Below are 23986 nucleotides of genomic sequence, written 5' to 3'. Positions count from 1 at the left end.
AGGAAGGTAAATGCTATGTATGCATTCATTTCATGAGGACTAGAATATACACACAAAGATATACTGTTAAATCTTTATAATGCACAGGCGAGGCCTCAGTTGGAGTGTTGGGCGATAGGCAGATTGCAGTGGGTTCAGGTACTTGCTGAAGCAGGAGTTGATTCCAGCCATAGCCTGTCTCTCAAAGCACTTCATCAGCTGAGACATGAGTGCGAGTGAACAACAGTCAGTAAGTCAGCTCACCCTGCTCTTCCTGGGCACTGGTATAATTGTAACCCTTTTGAAGCAGGAGGGAACTTCCGACCGCAGCAATGAGATTAAAAATGTCTTTTAATATCCCTGCTAATTGGTTAGCTCTGGTTTTCAGAGCATTACCTTTGTAGGAAGTAATGGTCTGCAAACCCTGCCAGAAGTGACATGCATTCGATGTCGCCTGAAACTTTCGTTTGGAATTATTTCTTAGCTCTTGCAATAGCTCTGCAAGTCATGCCTTGTTTATTTGTAAATGATAGGAGTAATAATAATAGATCTGGGTGGCCATGCTTAAATGTCATCAATCTGATGTCCAGCAGACTACGAGCCTCCTGGTCATCCACAGCTTTTGATCTGGGGTATGTACTGTAGATTAAGTTCTCGTTGGCACACACTCATCCACAGAGGTTTTAATGAAGTTGGTGTCAGCTGTGCCATACTCATTCACACTCGAAGATGAGTCCCTGAATAAACCCATTCAAAGTTGTCCTGTAAGTGCTCCTGGGCCTCACTTGTTCATATCTTCTTGGTCCTCACTGCTGCTGTTGCAGTATTCGGTGTCTGCCGATACTCCAGGAGAAGACGTACAGTCAGGTGATCAGACATTCCAAAGTGTGGGCGTGGGATAGCACAGTTAGCGATCTTGATGGTGGTGTGACAGTGGCCCAGGGTGTTGGCTCCTCTGGTACCACAAGTGATTTGTTGGTCATAATTATTTCAAGACTTTTTCAAACTGGTCTGGTTCAAATCTCCCCTAGATTTCGTGCCTGTTGATCACATCGCAGAGTTCATCTGGAGCCTGAGGTGGAATGTACACCTCCACCAAAATGATCACTGAAATCTCCCACGGCAGGTAAAATGGCCAGCACTTCACCACGTGGAGTACAAGGAGTAATCTGGAGTATTGTGCATAGTTTTGGTTACCTACCTGTTGGAAAGATGTAAATAAGTTTGGAAAAGCAGAGAGAAATTTGACAAGGATGTTGCCAGGTCTAGAGATTAGATTAGATTAGATTATGAGGACACGTAGTTCTCTTTTATTGTCATTTAGTAATGCATGCATTAAGAAATGATACAATTTGTTGCTCCAGAATGATATCAGAGAAACACAAGACTAAAAAAAAACTGAGGACCTGAGGTATGAGAGATGATTGAAGATGTTCGGACTTTATTCAATAGAATATGGAGGATTGAGAGGCAATTTGATGGAGGTTCAAAAAACTATGAGTGGTTTAGGTAGGGTAAATGCAAGCAGGCTTTTTCAACTGAGATTAGGTGAGATAAAAACCCGAAGTCGTGGGTGAATGGTGATAGGCAAACACTTTCAGGAAAACATGGGGGTACCTTCTTCACTCAAACGGCTGTGAGAGTGTGGAATGAGCTGTCAGCACAAGTGTACAGCAGCCTGATTTCAACGTTTAAGCAAAGTTTGGATAAGTGGAGAGGACTATGGTCCAGAGCAGGTCGATGAGATTAGGCAGTTTATATTGTTTTGGTATGGACTAGATTGGATAGAAGGGGCCAGCTTTTTGTGCTGCAATTGTCAAAGGCACTGTGAATTCAATTGGATCTTCATGCATACATCCCATTAGAACAGCTATTTCATCCCTTGTATTTTTTTTTCACCAGCTGTTTTCCACAATTTATCCCCCAGGGTTCCTGACACTCCACCCTCTACTCGAGCTGGAGCAGGAGTTGAATGCACTGAGGATCATTGAGGAGGTTGAATATTTTGAAGATGAATATATTGAAGAGGTGGCTCAGACAGTGATGGGTGACGGCCAGGAGAGTACAGAGATTAAGAAGTCAGTTCAGTGTTCCCCTCAGCAATAAATATACCCCTTTCGAAATTGCTGGTGGGGAATGACCGATCAGCTGACAGCAGCAGCAGCCAGGCTGGTGACATTGCAGCCGGCTCTGAGCCTGACACGGAGGGGTAAAGGAGGCAGTGCAGTAGTTATAGGGGACACGGTAGTGCGGGGAAAGAAAAGGGATTCTGTGGCCGCAAAAGAGTCAGTAGGATGGTGCCTTAACTCCCGGGTGCTGGGATCCAGGGTGGATCAAAGCAGCGGCAGCACAAGCAGCAAAATGGAAATAACAGGTATGACGGGTCGGATAGTTTGAAGTGTGTATTGTGAGTAAAGGTGATAGAAACATAGAAACATAGAAAATAGGTGCAGGAGTAGGCCATTCGGCCCTTCGAGCCTGCACCACCATTTATTATGATCATAGCTGATCATCCAACTCAGAACCCCGCCCCAGCCTTCCCTCCATACCCCCTGATCCCCGTAGCCGCAAGGGCCATATCTAACTCCCTCTTAAATATAGCCAATGAACTGGCCTCAACTGTTTCCTGTGGCAGAGAATTCCACAGATTTACCACTCTCTGTGTGAAGAAGTTTTTCCTCATCTCAGTCCTAAAAGGCTTCCCCTTTATCCTCAAACTGTGACCCCTTGTTCTGGACTTCCCCAACATTGGGAACAATCTTCCTGCATCTAGCCTGTCCAATCCCTTTAGGATTTTATACGTTTCAATCAGATCCCTCCTCAATCTTCTAAATTCCAACGAGTACAAGCCTAGTTCATCCAGTCTTTCTTCATATGAAAGTCCTGCCATCCCAGGAATCAATCTGGTGAACCTTCTTTGTACTCCCTCCATGGCAAGGATGTCTTTCCTCAGAATAGGGGACCAAAACTGCACACAATACTCCAGGTGTGGTCTCACCAAGGCCTTGTACAACTGCAGTAGTACCTCCCTGCTCCTGTACTCGAATCCTCTCGCTATAAATACCAGCATACCATTCGCCTTTTTCACCGCCTGCTGTACCTGCATGCCCACTTTCAATGACTGGTGTATAATGACACCCAGGTCTCGTTGCACCTCCCCTTTTCCTAATCGGCCACCTTTCAGATAATAATCTGTTTTCCTATTTTTGCCACCAAAGTGGATAACTTCACATTTATCCACATTAAATTGCATCTGCCATGAATTTGCCCACTCACCCAACCTATCCAAGTCACCCTGCATCCTCTTAGCATCCTCCTCACAGCTAACACTGCCGCCCAGCTTCGTGTCATCCGCAAACTTGGAGATGCTGCATTTAATTCCCTCATCCAAGTCATTAATATATATTGTAAACAACTGGGGTCCCAGCACTGAGCCTTGCGGTACCCCACTAGTCACCGCCTGCCATTCTGAAAAGGTCCCGTTTATTCCCACTCTTTGCTTCCTGTCTGCTAACCAATTCTCCATCCATATCAATACCTTACCCCCAATACCGTGTGCTTTAAGTTTGCACACTAATCTCCTGTGTGGGACCTTGTCAAAAGCCTTTTGAAAATCCAAATATACCACATCCACTGGTTCTCCCCTATCCACTCTACTAGTTACATCCTCAAAAAATTCTATGAGATTCGTCAGACATGATTTTCCTTTCACAAATCCATGTTGACTTTGTCCGATGATTTCACCGCTTTCCAAATGTGCTGTTATCACATCTTTGATAACTGACTCCAGCAGTTTCCCCACCACCGACGTTAGGCTATCCGGTCTATAATTCCCCGGTTTCTCTCTCCCTCCTTTTTTAAAAAGTGGGGTTACATTAGCCACCCTCCAATCCTCAGGAACTAGTCCAGAAACTAACGAGTTTTGAAAAATTATCACTAATGCATCCACTATTTCTTGGGCTGCTTCCTTAAGCACTCTAGGATGCAGACCATCTGGCCCTGGTGATTTATCTGCCTTTAATCCCTTCAATTTACCTAACACCACTTCCCTACTAACATGTATTTCGCTCAGTTCCTCCATCTCACTGGACCCTCTGTCCCCTACTATTTCTGGAAGATTATTTATGTCCTCCTTAGTGAAGACAGAACCAAAGTAATTATTCAATTGGTCTGCCATGTCCTTGCTCCCCATAATCAATTCACCTGTTTCTGTCTGTAGGGGACCTACATTTGTCTTTACCAGTCTCTTCCCTTTTACATATCTATAAAAGCTTTTACAGTCAGTTTTTATGTTCCCTGCCAGTTTTCTCTCATAATCTTTTTTCCCCTTCCTAATTAAGCCCTTTGTCCTCCTCTACTGAACTCTGAATTTCTCCCATCCTTGGTCACCCTGGAGCCATGTCTCTGTGATCCCAACTATATCATAATCATTAATAACAATCTGCACTTTCAATTCATCCACCTTATTATGAATGCTCCTTGCATTGACACAAAAAGCCTTCAGGTGCTCTTTTACAGCTCTCTTAGCCCTTATACAATTATGTTGAAAAGTGGCCCTTTTTAATGCTTGCCCTGGATTTGTCGGCCTGCCACTTTTACTTTTCTCCTTAGTACTTTTTGCATCTACCCTCACTTTACACCCCTCTGTCTCTCTGCACTGGTTCCCATCCCCCTGTTGTGAACTAACCTCCTCACGCCTAGCCTCTTTAATTTGATTCCCACCCCCCAACCATTCTAGTTTAAAGTGACCTCAGTAGCCCTGTGATGAACAGAGCATGGACAGTACATGGAAATACAGTACTGTAGTCATTACCGAGAGGGACAGAAATGGGCCATTAATGTTCCTGATTTTGGCTGTTTCGGAAAAGATGTAGAAGGAGGTAAAAGAAGGTATAGAATTGCACAACTAATCACAACAGCACTTCTTGGAGAGATAATGGAGTGGTCAGATACCAAGTCCATTGGACAGAACTCTGGAAGAGAAAGGGTGCAATCACAGTGGCAGAGGATGATCACACCCTCAGGTGTCCTGGGCCCAAGGACTGGACTGAGACACCCTCAATGCTTCCTCTAATGTCCAGTGGCAGTGACCCACTCCACCTGCACCACCCTGCGTGACCGATGCAGGATCGGGGCTTGGCAAGGTGGTGCTCAACAAGGGTGTTGGAGGTGAATGGAATGGATAGATGGCGTTGAGCGGAGTAATGGACGGCATTCCGAACCCTCATTTCCAAACTCAGATCCCCCTTATGTTCAGTACGTCAGCCGAAATCACAGGAGCTCTTGTGCCCGACTCAAACAGCGACTCCCGGGAAGCTTCCTTGGGGTTTACCAGCAGGCAGGGAAGTTTGAATGGGAATTATTAGGAATAGGGATCAGAGTGGCTATCCATTTCCGAACTCATGGTGACCGGACCGACGGAGTTTAACCCTCGCCATAAACACCTGCCACTCAGTCGAGCTGCCTCAGGGGCCGATATACTCTCCCTGGCTGTGCCAGCCGCAGGAACAAATATAGACCATATGGATTATGGAGAGGGCTTGCGGGTATGTCCACGTTGGAGAGTGTGTGTGTTTGGGGGGAAGTGGTCACATAAAAGGCCATTTGAGATCTGAGACTGCCCTCCACAAAGTTTAACCCACCCACAACAGGGATGTCCCTGAATGGGGTCGAGTCCAAATGGTTGGTTCCCCAAAAAGAGCTGTTGCCAAGTGGAGAGCAGGGTCCTGGGGCTGGGTTGGTGCCACCAGAGAGCATGATGTGTGCCCCCAGTGAATGACACACCAACTGTATCTGTCGGCGATTGGGGTAACCAGTCACATTCTGGTACGGGTGGGCAGAACCTGCTGGTTTCAGACAAGGAATCATCCTCTATTCTGGGAGGTCTCGGTACCAGTGTGTACCAGGGTTTACCATGCCGTGCGATCTGGAACGTCAGTGGCTGGGTCCTCTCCAGAGCAGGTACAGTAACTGTCAGCTGGTCCACCCGGGGGAAAACCCATTGGTCAGAGCAAACAACTTCAGACAGAACTGCTCCGGAAGACAAACACCCATTGGCACACAGAATGGCAACTTTTAAAATTAGAAATACACCATGTCAAAACAAATTTAGCGGTTGAATGTTGACCCCTCTGATCTCAGGATGGAAGGGATGGAAAGGGTCCTGAGGTGAGAGAGGTGATTACACACCGTCTCCACAACCCAGTCGACCCATGAAGGGGAACGGGAGCATCTGTTGTGTCAACACCGAGAGGTGGATGGGACACGGAGGTACTGACCTCAGGAGCGGTTCGATTACACCGAGAGGTGGATAGGACAAGGAGGGACTGACCTCAGGAGCGGTTCGATTACACTGAGAGGTGGATGGGACACAGAGGGACTGACCTCAGGAGCGGTTTGATTACACTGAGAGGTGGAAGGGACAAGGAGGGACTGACCTCAGGAGCGGTTCGATTACACCGGGAGGTGGACGGGACACGGAGGGACTGACCTCAGGACGGTGCGATTACACCGGGAGAAGGACGGGACACGGAGGGACTGACCTCAGGAAGGGTTCGATTACACCAAGAGGTGGATGGGACACAGAGGGACTGACCTCAGGAGTGGATCGATTACACTGAGAGGTGGATGGGACACGGAGGGGCTGACCTCAGGAGCGCTTCGATTACACTGAGAAGTGGATGGGACACGGAGGGACTGAACTCAGGAGGGGTTCGATTACACTGAGAGGTGGATGGGACACGGAGGGACAGACCTCAGGAGCGGTTCGATTACGATGAGAGGTAGATGTGACACAGAGGGACTGACCTCAGGAGGGTCAGTTCGATTACACTCAGAGGTAAATGGGACACGGAGGGACTGACCTCAGGAGCGGTTCGATTACACTGAGAGGTGGATGGGACACAGAGGGACTGACCTCAGGAGCGGTTCGATTACACTGAGAGGTGGATGGGACACAGAGGGACTGACCTCAGGAGCGGTTCCATTACACTGAGAGGTGGATGGGACACGGAGGGACTGACCTCAGGAGCGGTTCGATTACACTAAGAGGTGGATAGGACATGGAGGGACTGACCTCAGGAAGGTTTCGATTACACCGAGAGGCGGATGGGACACGGAGGGACTGACCTCAGGAGCGGTTCGATTACACCGAGAGGTGGATAGGACAAGGAGGGACTGACCTCAGGAGCGGTTCGATTACACTGAGAGGTGGATAGGACAAGGAGGGACTGACCTCAGGAGCGGTTCGATTACACTGAGAGGTGGATAGGACATGGAGGGACTGACCTCAGGAAGGTTTCGATTACACCGAGAGGCGGATGGGACACGGAGGGACTGACCTCAGGAGCGGTTCGATTACACCGAGAGGTCGATAGGACAAGGAGGGACTGACCTCAGGAGCGGTTCGATTACACTGAGAGGTGGATAGGACAAGGAGGGACTGACCTCAGGAGCGGTTCGATTACACTGAGAGGTGGATGGGACACAGAGGGACTGACCTCAGGAGCGGTTTGATTAAACTGAGAGGTGGATGGGACACGGAGGGACTGAACTCAGGACGGTGCGATTACACTGAGAGGTGGATGGGACACAGAGGGACTGACCTCAGGAGTGGTTTGATTACACTGAGAGGTGGATGGGACAAGGAGGTACTGACCTCAGGAGCGGTTCGATTACACTGAGAGGTGGATGGGACACGGAGTGACTGACCTCAGGAGCGGTTCGATTACACCGAGAGGTGGATAGGACAAGGAGGGACTGACCTCAGGAGCGGTTCGATTACACTGAGAGGTGGATGGGACAAGGAGGGACTGACCTCAGGAGCGGTTCGATTACACTGGGAGGTGGACGGGACATGGAGGGACTGACCTCAGGACAGTGCGATTACACCGGGAGAAGGACGGGACACGGAGGGACTGACCTCAGGAAGGGTTCGATTACACCAAGAGGTGGATGGGACACAGAGGGACTGACCTCAGGAGCGGATCGATTACACTGAGAGGTGGATGGGATACGGAGGGACTGACCTCAGGACCGCTTCGATTACACTGAGAGGTGGATGGGACACGGAGGGACTGAACTCAGGAGGGGTTCGATTACACTGAGAGGTGGATGGGACACGGAGGGACAGACCTCAGGAGGGGTTCCATTACACTGAGTGGTGGATGGGACACAGAGGGACTGACCTCAGCAGCGGTTCGATTACACTAAGAGGTGGATGGGACACGGAGGGACTGACCTCAGGAGGGTCAGTTCGATTACACTGAGAGGTGGATGGGACACAGAGGGAGCGACCTCAGGAGGGGTTCGATTACACTGAGAGGTGGATGGGACACGGAGGGACAGACCTCAGGACGGTGCGATTACACCGGGAGAAGGACGGGACACGGAGGGACTGACCTCAGGAAGGGTTCGATTACACCAAGAGGTGGATGGGACACAGAGGGACTGACCTCAGGAGTGGATCGATTACACTGAGAGGTGGATGGGACACGGAGGGGCTGACCTCAGGAGCGCTTCGATTACACTGAGAGGTGGATGGGACACGGAGGGACTGAACTCAGGAAGGGTTCGATTACACTGAGAGGTGGATGGGACACGGAGGGACAGACCTCAGGAGCGGTTCGTTTACGATGAGAGGTAGATGTGACACAGAGGGACTGACCTCAGGAGGGTCAGTTCGATTACACTCAGAGGTAAATGGGATACGGAGGGACTGACCTCAGGAGCGGTTCGATTACACTGAGAGGTGAATGGGACACAGAGGGACTGACCTCAGGAGCGGTTCGATTACACTGAGAGGTGGATGGGACACAGAGGGACTGACCTCAGGAGCGGTTCCATTACACTGAGAGGTGGATGGGACACGGAGGAACTGACCTCAGGAGCGGTTCGATTACACTGAGAGGTGGATAGGACATGGAGGGACTGACCTCAGGAAGGTTTCGATTACACCGAGAGGCGGATGGGACACGGAGGGACTGACCTCAGGAGCGGTTCGATTACACCGAGAGGTGGATAGGACAAGGAGGGACTGACCTCAGGAGCGGTTCGATTACACTGAGAGGTGGATAGGACAAGGAGGGACTGACCGCAGGAGCGGTTCGATTACACTGAGAGGTGGATGGGACACAGAGGGACTGACCTCAGGAGCGGTTTGATTAAACTGAGAGGTGGATGGGACACGGAGGGACTGAACTCAGGACGGTGCGATTACACTGAGAGGTGGATGGGACACAGAGGGACTGACCTCAGGAGTGGTTTGATTACACTGAGAGGTGGATGGGACAAGGAGGTACTGACCTCAGGAGCGGTTCGATTACACTGAGAGGTGGATGGGACACGGAGTGACTGACCTCAGGAGCGGTTCGATTACACCGAGAGGTGGATAGGACAAGGAGGGACTGACCTCAGGAAGGGTTCGATTACACCAAGAGGTGGATGGGACACAGAGGGACTGACCTCAGGAGCGGATCGATTACACTGAGAGGTGGATGGGACACGGAGGGACTGACCTCAGGACCGCTTCGATTACACTGAGAGGTGGATGGGACACGGAGGGACTGAACTCAGGAGGGGTTCGATTACACTGAGAGGTGGATGGGACACGGAGGGACAGACCTCAGGAGGGGTTCCATTACACTGAGTGGTGGATGGGACACAGAGGGACTGACCTCAGCAGCGGTTCGATTACACTAAGAGGTGGATGGGACACGGAGGGACTGACCTCAGGAGGGTCAGTTCGATTACACTGAGAGGTGGATGGGACACAGAGGGAGCGACCTCAGGAGGGGTTCGATTACACTGAGAGGTGGATGGGACACGGAGGGACAGACCTCAGGACGGTGCGATTACACCGGGAGAAGGACGGGACACGGAGGGACTGACCTCAGGAAGGGTTCGATTACACTGAGAGGTGGATGGGACACAGAGGGACTGATCTCAGGAGGGGTTCGATTACACTGAGAGGTGGATGGGAGACGGAGGGACTGACCTCAGGAGTGGTTTGATTACACTGAAAGGTGGATGGGACACAGAGGGATTGACCTCAGGAGCGATTGGATTACACTGAGAGGTGGATGGGACACAGAGGGACTGACCTCAGGAGCGGTTCCATGACACTGAGAGGTGGATGGGACACGGAGGGACTGACCTCAGGAGCGGTTCGATTACACTGAGAGGTGGAAGGGACACAGAGGGACTGACCTCAGGAGCGGTTCCATTACACTGAGAGGTGGATGGGACACGGAGGGACTGACCTCAGGAAGGTTTTGATTACACCGAGAGGTGGATGGGACACGAAGGGACTGACCTCAGGAGCGGTTCGATTACACCGAGAGGTGGATGGGACACGGAGGGACTGACCTAAGGTGCGGTTCGATTACAATGAGAGGTGGATGGGACACAGAGGGACTGACCTCAGGAGGGTCAGTTCGATTACACTGAGAGGTGGATGGGACACAGAGGGACTGACCTCAGGAGCGGTTACATTACACTGAGAGGTGGATGGGACACGGAGGGACTGACCTCAGGAAGGTTTCGATTACACCGGGAGAAGGACGGGACACGGAGAGACTGACCTCAGGAGCGGTTCGATTACACCGACAGGTGGATGGGACACAGAGGGACTGACCTCAGGAGGGTCAGTTCGATTAAACTGAGAGGTGGATGGGACACAGAGGGACTGACGTCAGCAGCTGTTCGATTACACTGAGAAGTGGATGGGACACGGAGGGACTGACCTCAGGTGGGGTTCGATTACACTGAGAGGTGGATGAGACACGGAGGGACTGACCTCAGGAGCGGTTTGATTACACTGAGAGGTGGAAGGGACAAGGAGGGACTGACCTCAGGAGCGGTTCGATTACACCGGGAGGTGGACGGGACACGGAGGGACTGACCTCAGGAGTGGTTTGATTACACTGAGAGGTGGATGGGACAAGGAGGTACTGACCTCAGGAGCGGTTCGATTACACTGGGAGGTGGACGGGACATGGAGGGACTGACCTCAGGACGGTGCGATTACACTGGGAGAAGGACGGGACACGGAGGGACTGACCTCAGGAAGGGTTCGATTACACCAAGAGGTGGATGGGACACAGAGGGACTGACCTCAGGAGCGGATCGATTACACTGAGAGGTGGATGGGACACGGAGGGACTGACCTCAGGAGCGCTTCGATTACACTGAGAGGTGGATGGGACACGGAGGGACTGAACTCAGGAGGGGTTCGATTACACTGAGAGGTGGATGGGACACGGAGGGACAAACCTCAGGAGCGGTTCGATTACAATGAGAGGTGGATGTGACACAGAGGGACTGACCTCAGGAGGGTCAGTTCGATTACACTGAGAGGTAAATGGGACACGGAGGGACTGACCTCAGGAGTGGTTCGATTACCCTGAGAGGTGGATGGGACACAGAGGGACTGACCTCAGGAAGGGTTCGATTACACTGAGAGGTGGATGGGACACAGAGGGACTGATCTCAGGAGGGGTTCGATTACACTGAGAGGTGGATGGGACACGGAGGGACTGACCTCAGGAGTGGTTTGATTACACTGAAAGGTGGATGGGACACAGAGGGATTGACCTCAGGAGCGATTGGATTACACTGAGAGGTGGATGGGACACAGAGGGACTGACCTCAGGAGCGGTTCCATGACACTGAGAGGTGGATGGGACACGGAGGGACTGACCTCAGGAGCGGTTCGATTACACTGAGAGGTGGAAGGGACACAGAGGGACTGAGCTCAGGAGCGGTTCCATTACACTGAGAGGTGGATGGGACACAGAGGGACTGACCTCAGGAAGGTTTCGATTACACCGAGAGGTGGATGGGACACGAAGGGACTGACCTCAGGAGCGGTTCGATTACACCGAGAGGTGGATGGGACACGGAGGGACTGACCTAAGGTGCGGTTCGATTACAATGAGAGGTGGATGGGACACAGAGGGACTGACCTCAGGAGGGTCAGTTCGATTACACTGAGAGGTGGATGGGACACAGAGGGACTGACCTCAGGAGCGGTTACATTACACTGAGAGGTGGATGGGACACGGAGGGACTGACCTCAGGAAGGTTTCGATTACACCGAGAGGTGGATGGGACACGGAGGGACTGACCTCAGGAGCGGTTCGATTACACCGACAGGTGGATGGGACACAGAGGGACTGACCTCAGGAGGGTCAGTTCGATTAAACTGAGAGGTGGATGGGACACAGAGGGACTGACCTCAGCAGCTGTTCGATTACACTGAGAAGTGGATGGGACACGGAGGGACTGACCTCAGGTGGGGTTCGATTACACTGAGAGGTGGATGAGACACGGAGGGACTGACCTCAGGAGCGGTTTGATTACACTGAGAGGTGGAAGGGACAAGGAGGGACTGACCTCAGGAGCGGTTCGATTACACCGGGAGGTGGACGGGACACGGAGGGACTGACCTCAGAACGGTGCGATTACACCGGGAGAAGGACGGGACACGGAGGGACTGACCTCAGGAAGGGTTCGATTACACCAAGAGGTGGATGGGACACAGAGGGACTGACCTCAGGAGTGGATCGATTACACTGAGAGGTGGATGGGACACGGAGGGGCTGACCTCAGGAGCGCATCGATTACACTGAGAGGTGGATGGGACACGGAGGGACTGAACTCAGGAGGGGTTCGATTACACTGAGAGGTGGATGGGACACGGAGGGACAGACCTCAGGAGCGGTTCGATTACGATGAGAGGAAGATGTGACACAGAGGGACTGACCTCAGGAGGGTCAGTTCGATTACACTCAGAGGTAAATGGGACACGGAGGGACTGACCTCAGGAGCGGTTCGATTACACTGAGAGGTGGATGGGACACAGAGGGACTGACCTCAGGAGCGGTTCGATTACACTGAGAGGTGGATGGGACACAGAGGGACTGACCTCAGGAGCGGTTCCATTACACTGAGAGGTGGATGGGACACGGAGGGACTGACCTCAGGAGCGGTTCGATTACACTGAGAGGTGGATAGGACATGGAGGGACTGACCTCAGGAAGGTTTCGATTACACCGAGAGGCGGATGGGACACGGAGGGACTGACCTCAGGAGCGGTTCGATTACACCGAGAGGTGGATAGGACAAGGAGGGACTGACCTCAGGAGCGGTTCGATTACACTGAGAGGTGGATAGGACAAGGAGGGACTGACCTCAGGAGCGGTTCGATTACACTGAGAGGTGGATGGGACACAGAGGGACTGACCTCAGGAGCGGTTTGATTACACTGAGAGGTGGATGGGACAAGGAGGGACTGACCGCAGGAGCGGTTCGATTACACCGGGAGGTGGATGGGACACGGAGGGACTGAACTCAGGACGGTGCGATTACACTGAGAGGTGGATGGGACACAGAGGGACTGACCTCAGGAGCGGTTTGATTACACTGAGAGGTGGATGGGACACGGAGGGACTGACCTCAGGACCGCTTCGATTACACTGAGAGGTGGATGGGACACGGAGGGACTGAACTCAGGAGGGGTTCGATTACACTGAGAGGTGGATGGGACACGGAGGGACAGACCTCAGGAGCGGTTCGATTACAATGAGAGTTGGATGTGACACAGAGGGACTGACCTCAGGAGGGTCAGTTCGATTACACTGAGAGGTAAATGGGACACGGAGGGACTGACCTCAGGAGTGGTTCGATTACCCTGAGAGGTGGATGGGACACAGAGGGACTGACCTCAGGAAGGGTTCGATTACACTGAGAGGTGGATGGGACACAGAGGGACTGACCTCAGGAGGGGTTCCATTACACTGAGAGGTGGATGGGACATAGAGGGACTGACCTCAGCAGCGGTTCGATTACACTGAGAGGTGGATGGGACACGGAGGGACTGACCTCAGGAGTGTCAGTTCGATTACACTGAGAGGTCGATGGGACACAGAGGGATTGATCTCAGGAGGGGTTCGATTACACTGAGAGGTGGATGGGACACGGAGGGACTGACCTCAGGAGTGGTTCGATTACACTGAAAGGTGGATGGGACACAGAGGGATTGACCTCAGGAGCGATTGGATTACACTGAGAGGTGGATGGGACACAGAGGGACTGACCTCAGGAGCGGTTCCATGACACTGAGAGGTGGATGGGACACGGAGGGACTGACCTCAGGAGCGGTTCGATTACACTGAGAGGTGGAAGGGACACAGAGGGACTGACCTGAGGAGCGGTTCCATTACACTGAGAGGTGGATGGGACACGGAGGGACTGACCTCAGGAGCGGTTCGATTACACTGAGAGGTGGATAGGACATGGAGGGACTGACCTCAGGAAGGTTTCGATTACACCGAGAGGTGGATGGGACACGAAGGGACTGACCTCAGGAGCGGTTCGATTACACCGAGAGGTGGATGGGACACGGAGGGACTGACGTAAGGTGCGGTTCGATTACAATGAGAGGTGGATGGGACACAGAGGGACTGACCTCAGGAGGGTCAGTTCGATTACACTGAGAGGTGGATGGGACACAGAGGGACTGACCTCAGGAGCGGTTACATTACACTGAGAGGTGGATGGGACACGGAGGGACTGACCTCAGGAAGGTTTCGATTACACCGAGAGGTGGATGGGACACGGAGGGACTGACCTCAGGAGCGGTTCGATTACACCGACAGGTGGATGGGACACAGAGGGACTGACCTCAGGAGGGTCAGTTCGATTAAACTGAGAGGTGGATGGGACACAGAGGGACTGACCTCAGCAGCTGTTCGATTACACTGAGAAGTGGATGGGACACGGAGGGACTGACCTCAGGAGCGGTTCGATTACACCGAGAGGTGGATGGGACAAGGAGGGACTGACCTCAGGAGCGGTTCGATTACACCGGGAAGTGGACGGGACACGGAGGGACTGACCTCAGGATGGTTCGATTACACTGAGAGGTGGATGGAACACGGAGGGACTGACCTCAGGAAGGGTTCGAATACACCGAGAGGCGGATGGGACATAGAGGGACTGACCTCAGGAGCGGTTCGATTACACCAAGAGGTGGATGGGACACAGAGGGACTGACCTCAGGAGCGGTTTGATTACACTGAGAGGTGGATGGGACAAAGAGGGACTGACCTCAGGAGCGGTTCGATTACACCGGGAGGTGGACGGGACACGGAGGGACTGACCTCAGGAGCGCTTCGATTACACTGAGAGGTGGATGGGACACGGAGGGACTGACCTCAGGAAGGGGTCGATTACACCAAGAGGTGGATGGGACACAGAGGGACTGACCTCAGGAGCGGATCGATTACACTGAGATTTGGATAGGACACGGAGGGACTGAACTCAGGAGGGGTTCGATAACACTGAGAGGTGGATGGGAGACGGAGGGACTGACCTCAGGAGCGGTTCCATTACAATGAGAGGAGGATGGGACTCAGAGGGACTGACCTCAGGAAGGTCAGTTCGATTACACTGAGAGGTAAATGGGACACGGAGGGACTGACCTCAGGAGTGGTTCGATTACACTGAGAGGTGGATGGGAAACAGAGGGACTGACCTCAGGAAGGGTTCGATTACACTGAGAGGTGGATGGGACACAGAGGGACTGACCTCAGGAGGGGTTCCATTACACTGAGTGGTGGATGGGACACAGAGGGACTGACCTCAGCAGCGGTTCGATTACACTAAGAGGTGGATGGGACACGGAGGGACTGACCTCAGGAGGGTCAGTTCGATTACACTGAGAGGTGGATGGGACACAGAGGGAGCGACCTCAGGAGGGGTTCGATTACACTAAGAGGTGGATGGGACACGGAGGGACAGACCTCAGGAGCGGTTCGATTACACTGAGAGGTGGATGGGACACGGAGGGACTGACCTCAGGAGCGGTTCGATTACACTGAGAGGTGGATGGGAAAGAGAGGGACTGACCTCAGGAGCAGTTCCATTACACTGAGAAGTGGATAGGACATGGAGGGACTGACCTCAGGAAGGTTTCGATTACACGGAGAGGTGGATGGGACACGGAGGGACTGACCTCAGGAGGGTCAGTTCGATTACACTGAGAGGTGGATGGGACACGGAGGGACTGACCTCAGGAGCGGTTCGATTACACCGAGAGGTGGATGGGACAAGGAGGGACTGACCTCAGGAGCGGTTCGATTACACTGAGAGGTGGATAGGACAAGGAGGGACTGACCTCAGGAGCGGTTCGATTACACTGAGAGGTGGATGGGACACAGAGGGACTGACCTCAGGAGCGGTTTGATTACACTGAGAGGTGGATGGGACAAGGAGGGACTGACCGCAGGAGCGGTTCGATTACACCGGGAGGTGGATGGGACACGGAGGGACTGAACTCAGGACGGTGCGATTACACTGAGAGGTGGATGGGACACGGAGGGACTGACCTCAGGACCGCTTCGATTACACTGAGAGGTGGATGGGACACGGAGGGACTGAACTCAGGAGGGGTTCGATTACACTGAGAGGTGGATAGGACAAGGAGGGACTGACCTCAGGAGCGGTTCGATTACACTGAGAGGTGGATAGGACAAGGAGAGACTGACCTCAGGAGCGGTTCGATTACACGGAGAGGTGGATGGGACACAGAGGGACTGACCTCAGGAGCGGTTTGATTACACTGAGAGGTGGATGGGACAAGGAGGGACTGACCGCAGGAGCGGTTCGATTACACCGGGAGGTGGATGGGACACGGAGGGACTGAACTCAGGACGGTGCGATTACACTGAGAGGTGGATGGGACACAGAGGGACTGACCTCAGGAGCGGTTTGATTACACTGAGAGGTGGATGGGACACGGAGGGACTGACCTCAGGACCGCTTCGATTACACTGAGAGGTGGATGGGACACGGAGGGACTGAACTCAGGAGGGGTTCGATTACACTGAGAGGTGGATGGGACACGGAGGGACAGACCTCAGGAGCGGTTCGATTACAATGAGAGGTGGATGTGCCACAGAGGGACTGACCTCAGGAGGGGCAGTTCGATTACACTGAGAGGTAAATGGGACACGGAGGGACTGACCTCAGGAGTGGTTCGATTACCCTGAGAGGTGGATGGGACACATAGGGACTGACCTCAGGAAGGGTTCGATTACACTGAGAGGTGGATGGGACACAGAGGGACTGACCTCAGGAGGGGTTCCATTACACTGAGAGGTGGATGGGACATAGAGGGACTGACCTCAGCAGCGGTTCGATTACACTGAGAGGTGGATGGGACACGGAGGGACTGACCTCAGGAGTGTCAGTTCGATTACACTGGGAGGTCGATGGGACACAGAGGGATTGATCTCAGGAGGGGTTCGATTACACTGAGAGGTGGATGGGACACGGAGGGACTGACCTCAGGTGTGGTTCGATTACACTGAAAGGTGGATGGGACACAGAGGGATTGACCTCAGGAGCGATTGGATTACACTGAGAGGTGGATGGGACACAGAGGGACTGACCTCAGGAGCTGTTCCATGACACTGAGAGGTGGATGGGACACGGAGGGACTGACCTCAGGAGCGGTTCGATTACACTGAGAGGTGGAAGGGACACAGAGGGACTGACCTGAGGAGCGGTTCCATTACACTGAGAGGTGGATGGGACACGGAGGGACTGACCTCAGGAAGGTTTCGATTACACCGAGAGGTGGATGGGACACGAAGGGACTGACCTCAGGAGCGGTTCGATTACACCGAGAGGTGGATGGGAAACGGAGGGACTGACGTAAGGTGCGGTTCGATTACAATGAGAGGTGGATGGGACACAGAGGGACTGACCTCAGGAGGGTCAGTTCGATTACACTGAGAGGTGGATGGGACACAGAGGGACTGACCTCAGGAGCGGTTACATTACACTGAGAGGTGGATGGGACACGGAGGGACTTACCTCAGGAAGGTTTCGATTACACCGAGAGGTGGATGGGACACGGAGGGACTGACCTCAGGAGCGGTTCGATTACACTAAGAGGTGGATGGGACACAGAGGGACTGACCTCAGGAGGGTCAGTTCGATTAAATTGAGAGGTGGATGGGACACAGAGGGACTGACCTCAGCAGCTGTTCGATTACACTGAGAAGTGGATGGGACACGGAGGGACTGACCTCAGGAAGAGTTCGAATACACCGAGATGCGGATGGGACATAGAGGGACTGACCTCAGGAGCGGTTCGATTACACCAAGAGGTGGATGGGACACAGAGGGACTGACCTCAGGAGCGGTTTGATTACACTGAGAGGTGGATGGGACAAAGAGGGACTGACCTCAGGAGCGGTTCGATTACACCGGGAGAAGGACGGGACACGGAGGGACTGACCTCAGGAGCGCTTCGATTACACCAAGAGGTGGATGGGACACAGAGGGACAGACCTCAGGAGCAGTTCGATTACACTGAGAGGTGGATGGGACAAGGAGGGACTGACCTCACGAGCGGATCGATTACACCGGGAGAAGGACGGGACACGGAGGGACTGACCTTGGGAGCGCTTCGATTACACTGTGAGGTGGATGGGACACGGAGGGACTGACCTCAGGATGGTTCGATTACACTGAGAGGTGGATGGGACACGGAGGGACTGACCTCAGGAAGGGTTCGATTACACCGAGAGGCGGATGGGACATAGAGGGACTGACCTCAGGAGCGGATCGATTACACCAAGAGGTGGATGGGACACAGAGGGACTGACCTCAGGAGCGGTTTGATTACACTGAGAGGTGGATGGGACAAAGAGGGACTGACCTCAGGAGCGGTTCGATTACACCGGGAGGTGGACGGGACACGGAGGGACTGACCTCAGGACGGTTCGATTACACCGGGAGAAGGACGGGACACGGAGGGACTGACCTCAGGAGCGCTTCGATTACACTGAGAGGTGGATGGGACACGGAGGGACTGACCTCAGGAAGGGGTCGATTACACCAAGAGGTGGATGGGACACAGAGGGACTGACCTCAGGAGCGGATCGATTACACTGAGATGTGGCTAGGACACGGAGGGACTGAACTCAGGAGGGGTTCGATAACACTGAGAGGTGGATGGGACAAGGAGGGACTGACCTCAGGAGCGGTTCCATTACAATGAGAGGTGGATGGGACTCAGAGGGACTGACCTCAGGAAGGTCAGTTCGATTACACTGAGAGGTAAATGGGACACGGAGGGACTGACCTCAGGAGTGGTTCGATTACACTGAGAGGTGGATGGGAAACAGAGGGACTGACCTCAGGAAGGGTTCGATTACACTGAGAGGTGGATGGGACACAGAGGGACTGACCTCAGGAGGGGTTCCATTACACTGAGTGGTGGATGGGACACAGAGGGACCGACCTCAGCAGCGGTTCGATTACACTAAGAGGTGGATGGGACACGGAGGGACTGACCTCAGGAGGGTCAGTTCGATTACACTGAGAGGTGGATGGGACACAGAGGGAGCGACCTCAGGAGGGGTTCGATTACACTGAGAGGTGGATGGGAAAGAGAGGGACTGACCTCAGGAGCAGTTCCATTACACTGAGAAGTGGATAGGACATGGAGGGACTGACCTCAGGAAGGTTTCGATTACACGGAGAGGTGGATGGGACACGGAGGGACTGACCTCAGGAGGGTCAGTTCGATTACACTGAGAGGTGGATGGGACACGGAGGGACTGACCTCAGGAGCGGTTCGATTACACCGAGAGGTGGATGGGACAAGGAGGGACTGACCTCAGGAGCGGTTCGATTACACCAAGAGGTGGATGGGACACAGAGGGACTGAGCTCAGGAGGGTCAGTTCGATTAAACTGAGAGGTGGATGGGACACGGAGGGACTGACCTCAGGAGCGGTTCGATTACACTGAGAGGTGGTGGGGACATAGAGGGACTGACCTCAGGAGCGGTACGATTACAATGAGAGGTGGATGGGACACAGAGGGACTGACCTCAGGAGGGTCAGTTCGATTACACTGAGAGGTAAATGGGACACGGAGGGACTGACCTCAGGAGCGGTACGATTACACTGAGAGGTGGATGGGACACAAAGGGACTGCCCTCAGGAAGGGTTCGATTACACCGAGAGGTGGATGGGACTCAGAGGGACTGACCTCAGGAGGGGTTGCATTTCACTGAGAGGTGGATGGGACATAGAGGGACTGACCTCAGCAGCGATTCGATTACACTGTGAGGTGGATGGGACACGGAGGGACTGACCTCAGGAGGGTCAGTTCGATTACACTGAGAGGTGGATGGGACACGGAGGGACTGACCTCAGGAAGGTTTCGATTACACCGAGAGGTGGATGGGACACGGAGGGACTGACCTCAGGAGCAGTTCGATTACACCAAGAGGTGGATGGGACACAGAGGGACTTACCTCAGGAGCGGTTCCGTTACACCGGGAGCTGGACGGGACACGGAGGGACTAACCTCAGGATGGTTCGATTACACCGGGAGAAGGACGGGACACGGAGGGACTGACCTCAGGAGCGCTTCGATTACACCAAGAGGTGGATGGGACACAGAGGGACAGACCTCAGGAGCAGTTCGATTACACTGAGAGGTGGATGGGACAAGGAGGGACTGACCTCAGGAGCGGATCGATTACACCGGGAGAAGGACGGGACACGGAGGGACTGACCTTGGGAGCGCTTCGATTACACTGTGAGGTGGATGGGACACTGAGGGACTGACCTCAGGATGGTTCGATTACACTGAGAGGTGGATGGGACACGGAGGGACTGACCTCAGGAAGGGTTCGATTACACCGAGAGGCGGATGGGACATAGAGGGACTGACCTCAGGAGCGGTTCGATTACACTGAGAGGTGGATGGGACTCAGAGGGACTGACCTCAGGAGGGGTTGCATTTCACTGAGAGGTGGATGGGACATAGAGGGACTGACCTCAGCAGCGATTCGATTATACTGTGACGTGGATGGGACACGGAGGGACTGACCTCAGGAGGGTCAGTTCGATTACACTGAGAGGTGGATGGGACACAGAGGGACTGACCTCAGGAGGGGTTCGATTACACTGAGCGGTGGATGGGACACGGAGTGACTGACCTCAGGAGCGGTTCGATTACACTGAGATGTGGATAGGAAAAGGAGGAACTGACCTCAGGAAGGTTTCGATTACACCGAGAGGTGGATGGGACACGGAGGGACTGACCTCAGGAGCAGTTCGATTACACCAAGAGGTGGATGGGACACAGAGGGACTTACCTCAGGAGCGGTTCCGTTACACCGGGAGCTGGACGGGACACGGAGGGACTAACCTCAGGATGGTTCGATTACACCGGGAGAAGGACGGGACACGAAGGGACTGACCTCAGGAGCGCTTCGATTACACCAAGAGGTGGATGGGACACAGAGGGACAGACCTCAGGAGCAGTTCGATTACACTGAGAGGTGGATGGGAGAAGGAGGGACTGACCTCAGGAGCGGTTCGATTACACCAGGAGGTGGACGGGACACGGAGGGACTGACCTCAGGACGGTTCGATTACACCGGGAGAAGGACGGGACACGGAGGGACTGACCTCAGGAGCGCTTCGATTACACTGAGAGGTGGATGGGACACGGAGGGACTGACCTCAGGAAGGGGTCGATTACACCAAGAGGTGGATGGGACACAGAGGGACTGACCTCAGGAGCGGATCGATTACACTGAGATGTGGATGGGACACGGAGGGACTGAACTCAGGAGGGGTTCGATAACACTGAGAGGTGGATGGGACAAGGAGGGACTGACCTCAGGAGCGGTTCCATTACAATGAGAGGTGGATGGGACTCAGAGGGACTGACCTCAGGAAGGTCAGTTCGATTACACTGAGAGGTAAATGGGACACGGAGGGACTGACCTCAGGAGTGGTTCGATTACACTGAGAGGTGGATGGGAAACAGAGGGACTGACCTCAGGAAGGGTTCGATTACACTGAGAGGTGGATGGGACACAGAGGGACTGACCTCAGGAGGGGTTCCATTACACTGAGTGGTGGATGGGACACAGAGGGACTGACCTCAGCAGCGGTTCGATTACACTAAGAGGTGGATGGGACACGGAGGGACTGACCTCAGGAGGGTCAGTTCGATTACACTGAGAGGTGGATGGGACACAGAGGGAGCGACCTCAGGAGGGGTTCGATTACACTGAGAGGTGGATGGGAAAGAGAGGGACTGACCTCAGGAGCAGTTCCATTACACTGAGAAGTGGATAGGACATGGAGGGACTGACCTCAGGAAGGTTTCGATTACACGGAGAGGTGGATGGGACACGGAGGGACTGACCTCAGGAGGGTCAGTTCGATTACACTGAGAGGTGGATGGGACACGGAGGGACTGACCTCAGGAGCGGTTCGATTACACCGAGAGGTGGATGGGACAAGGAGGGACTGACTTCAGGAGCGGTTCGATTACACCAAGAGGTGGATGGGACACAGAGGGACTGAGCTCAGGAGGGTCAGTTCGATTAAACTGAGAGGTGGATGGGACACGGAGGGACTGACCTCAGGAGCGGTTCGATTACACTGAGAGGTGGTGGGGACATAGAGGGACTGACCTCAGGAGCGGTACGATTACAATGAGAGGTGGATGGGACACAGAGGGACTGACCTCAGGAGGGTCAGTTCGATTACACTGAGAGGTAAATGGGACACGGAGGGACTGACCTCAGGAGCGGTTCGATTACACTGAGAGGTGGATGGGACACAAAGGGACTGACCTCAGGAGGGGTTCGATTACACCGAGAGGTGGATGGGACTCAGAGGGACTGACCTCAGGAGGGGTTGCATTTCACTGAGAGGTGGATGGGACATAGAGGGACTGACCTCAGCAGCGATTCGATTACACTGTGAGGTGGATGGGACACGGAGGGACTGACCTCAGGAGGGTCAGTTCGATTACACTGAGAGGTGGATGGGACACGGAGGGACTGACCTCAGGAAGGGTTCGATTACACCGAGAGGTGGATGGGACACGGAGGGACTGACCTCAGGAGCAGTTCGATTACACCAAGAGGTGGATGGGACACAGAGGGACTTACCTCAGGAGCGGTTCCGTTACACCGGGAGCTGGACGGGACACGGAGGGACTAACCTCAGGATGGTTCGATTACACCGGGAGAAGGACGGGACACGGAGGGACTGACCTCAGGAGCGCTTCGATTACACCAAGAGGTGGATGGGACACAGAGGGACAGACCTCAGGAGCAGTTCGATTACACTGAGAGGTGGATGGGACAAGGAGGGACTGACCTCAGGAGCGGATCGATTACACCGGGAGAAGGACGGGACACGGAGGGACTGACCTTGGGAGCGCTTCGATTACACTGAGAGGTGGATGGGACACAGAGGGACTGACCTCAGGAGGGTCAGTTCGATTACACTGAGAGGTGGATGGGACACGGAGGGACTGACCTCAGGAAGGGTTCGATTACACCAAGAGGTGCATGGGACACAGAGGGACTGACCTCAGGAGCGGTTTGATTACACTGAGAGGTGGATGGGACTCAGAGGGACTGACCTCAGGAGGGGTTGCATTTCACTGAGAGGTGGATGGGACATAGAGGGACTGACCTCAGCAGCGATTCGATTACACTGTGAGGTGGATGGGACACGGAGGGACTGACCTCAGGAGGGTCAGTTCGATTACACTGAGAGGTGGATGGGACACAGAGGGACTGACCTCAGGAGGGGTTCGATTACACTGAGCGGTGGATGGGACACGGAGGGACTGACCTCAGGAGCGGTTCGATTACACTGAGATGTGGATAGGAAAAGGAGGAACTGACCTCAGGAAGGTTTCGATTACACCGAGAGGTGGATGGGACACGGAGGGACTGACCTCAGGAGCAGTTCGATTACACCAAGAGGTGGATGGGACACAGAGGGACTTACCTCAGGAGCGGTTCCGTTACACCGGGAGCTGGACGGGACACGGAGGGACTAACCTCAGGATGGTTCGATTACACCGGGAGAAGGACGGGACACGAAGGGACTGACCTCAGGAGCGCTTCGATTACACCAAGAGGTGGATGGGACACAGAG

The sequence above is a fragment of the Mobula hypostoma genome, chromosome 3 (genome assembly GCF_963921235.1).
Source record: "Mobula hypostoma chromosome 3, sMobHyp1.1, whole genome shotgun sequence".
In the NCBI taxonomy this organism is placed as follows: Eukaryota; Metazoa; Chordata; class Chondrichthyes; order Myliobatiformes; family Myliobatidae; genus Mobula; species Mobula hypostoma.
The sequence above is the reverse complement of the archived record's forward strand: the minus strand, read 5'-3'. Positions refer to the sequence as shown.